Source organism: Crocuta crocuta, unplaced genomic scaffold (assembly GCF_008692635.1).
Source record: "Crocuta crocuta isolate KB4526 unplaced genomic scaffold, BGI_CrCroc_1.0 scaffold27, whole genome shotgun sequence".
Classification (NCBI taxonomy): Eukaryota; Metazoa; Chordata; class Mammalia; order Carnivora; family Hyaenidae; genus Crocuta; species Crocuta crocuta.
In genome coordinates, this window is record NW_027532250.1 from 2,177,875 (window position 1) to 2,181,160 (window position 3,286).

The following is a 3,286-nucleotide window of genomic DNA, read 5'->3' on the forward strand; positions in this document are numbered from 1 at the left end:
ACGCTCCGGGAACCCGGGGCTCTGCCAGGGGCCGAGTGACCTTGGGCAGGTCACCAGACCGCCCTGAGCCTCAATTTCTCCGGCTGTCAACTGGGAGGCTCGCCACCTCGGCTTGTAGGGGCTGGGGCCGTGGGAACCCGGGAGGGGCTCGGTCTCACGCAGCTGGGCGAGCGAGGCTGTCCCTCCGCGGNGCCGAGGGGGCGGGGCCGGACCCGCTCGGAGCGCGTGGCCGAGTTCGCGGGGCGGGAGATTCGTGCCTGTTCCCGATCTTTGGAGTTTATGCTGCGTGGATTCGGCGGTGTTCTGTAGGTTAGAAGAGTCGGGGGGCGGGGGGCAGCCCAGATTCGAGAGTGAGGGGGTTACACTTACCCAACGTGATGGAAAGTGGCGAGGTCACATGAGCAAGGCTCGTGGGATGGAAATATCGTGACCATCTTTGAGAAATACAGTGGGTCACAGTATCTAATAACCATTAACGGATGATAACGATAATAATAATCTTTGGTCTCCATTCTACAGAAGAAGAAACTGAGGCTCAAAGAAGTAGAGGCTTCCCTGAGGCTTCTTATCTTCGTACACTTCTCAGGCCTAACATCTTTAGAATTTTTTGGTTGAAATTAGAGGATTCTGAATGTTTCTAAATCTTAGCTATTTTAGAAGAAAAGAATTTAGCACGGGGAACTAGTGCTTGGAAAATCATTGGAAAAGCTAGAGAAGTGGTCGTAGGCTGAGCCCCCAGGAGACTCCCCGGACACAGCAACAGTGGCTGGGAAGAGAAGGTGGCCCCTCAGCCACAGTTGAGAAGGTGGGCATCAGGAGCTGGCCGGTGGAATGAATCAATTCTAGAACATACTGCCGTAGCTGCGATTCAGGGGTCAGGAAACTGCCGCCACCGCACCTGCTTTCCAGCTCGCATGGGACAGGTTACTGGACTCTGGAAAGGGGGCTTGTGTCTCCACCACAACAGCCTGTCCACACCCACCTGGCGACCAGACACCTCCGCATCTCTGCAAACTTGTTTACCAGCACCAAAGAGCCCAAGCCGCAGGACGATGCTTCTGCCCCATGTCCATCTTCAAAATATTGTGCAAGTGTAGCCAGTTGGCAGACAAATTCATATCCAGAAGCTCAGCTGCAAAGGAGTCAGAAACCTTAGACTTTCTGTCCAGAAGGTCCTGGAAGGAGCTGAGAATTGATGTACCTAAATTCAGTTGTGCAGCAAATGAAAACTCTTTCCCCAACGCCCATGCTTCGGCCCACCATGAAAAGCCCCTTCTGTCCCATTGGCTAGAATGGGGTCACATGATCACTCTTAGCTGCAAGGGAGTCTGGAACTTGAGGATCTGGCAAAAGCAAGTAGAATTGGCTTTGGAGCAGGCACCTTGTCTTCCCGAACACAGTTGAGGGTCTGTTGGCAAAGAGGAGGATGATGGCTTTGGGGGGTGGGGTCCTAACTCACAGCAGGTCCCACAGGGCTGTGTGTGCATGTGCGGTGGGGGAGTGGGTAACACAGGAATGTTTGTGTGCGAGTGGGAAGTGGCACACGTGTGTGTGTGTGTGTGTGTGTGTGTGTGTGTGAAGGGTTGAGATGGAAGGGGTGAGGTGCTGAAGGAGGAAGAGTCCTCCTCTCCAGCAGAGGAGCCCCTTTCCCCAGTTTCCAAGGGAACATGTTATTGATCTGCTCTGGGGTCCAGGGCCTGTGATTACCCAGGTGGCTTGTTTCCATAGGAGTGTGGGGGCTCCATGCCCCAGCACAGGCAGGGGAACTGGGTTAGGACAGAAAGTGGAAGTGTTTGGGGCCAACTGCTGTGTTTTCTCCCAGGGCTTGTATTCTCTGACCACACCTGAGTCTTCCTGTGGGCAAGAGCGCGTTTCTTCTTTTCTTTCTCCCTTTGTTAGATTATGCAGTGACTGTTCCAAATGCTTTCTGCCCAGAGGGGAAGCTTGAGTCTTCACTCGTGGCCCGGGGCCACCTCCCTGTATCTCTCCACACCATTCCTCACCTCTTCCTGTTTCTGCCCCTTTTCCCAAGGCAAACGCAACTACCCCCGCCCATCCATCACTTCTTGCATCCTCTCTGTTGCTTTCTGATCAGCAGTTATTATTCTGAACACTTGCTGATTGCCAGGTGCTGTGCTGTGTGAAAGGAAGGCCTTGTTTGAAGATTTGGTGGTTAGCCTCATGGCCGTGGTGTGGTACAGGCCTGGCTCAGAACCTGGCTCGGCCCTGAACCTTTGCTAAGGGACCCCAAATAAGTCTCTGCTTCTTCGTTTGTAAGAAGTGGGAGCCCTCGCGTCTATCTCTAAGGGTGCTGTGAAGATGATACATGATCACGTGTTAAATGCTGCAAAGTATTCTAAGTTTTGATACACCATGACTTATTTAATCCAATCTCCTCGTAACGGATGTTATGGACTGAATGCTTGTATCCCTTCACCCTGCAAATTCCTATGTTAAAGCACTAGCTTTTGGTATGATGGTATTTGGAGACAAGGAATTCAGGAGGGAAATAGGGTTAGGCTAGGTCATAGCTTGAGCTCTCGTCATGGGATTAGTGCCCTTTTAAGACGTGACAGAGACCCTGCACTCTCTCTGTCTGCAACATAAGGCCACCGCGAGGAGGCTGTCTGCAAGCCGGGAAGATGGCTCTCACCAGCCCCGGACTGGGCTGCAGCACCCTGATCTCAGACTTCCAGCCTGCAGGGCTGTGAGGCAAAGCTTCGGTTGTTCGAGTCCCCAGTCTGTGGCATTTTGTTAGAGGAGCCCAAGTAGACTCATATAGATTATAATAGATGATTTCTTTTCTTTTGGTATTATAATGTGAACTTAATGGCCAAATCTCCTAGCCCCTTTTTTCAATATCCATTATTTGTAATGTCTTGTAGCAATGGATCCTATTAGTAACCCTCTCCTTGAAATAATCTCATCCCTTCACATACTGGTTTATTCAGCATGTCCTCACTGGGTACCGATGACGTGCGTGGGCTTTGCTTCCATCACACAACGCCTACTGATCCTTGTCCCTCAGCAGAGGGAGATGTGTATTCACGCATCTGTTCCGCACCTATGCATTCAGCATCCACGTGGTGCTAGGTGCTGCGCTGGGCATGAAGGAGACGGAGAAGAAGTACAGGTCGGGGGCGCCTGGGTGGCTTAGTCGGTTAAGCGTCCGACTTTCGCTTGGGTCATGATCTCGCGGTTCGTGGGTTCGAGCCCCGCGTCGGGCTCTGTGCTGACTGCCAGCTCCGAGCCTGGCGCCTGTTTCAGTCTGTGACTCCCTCTCTCT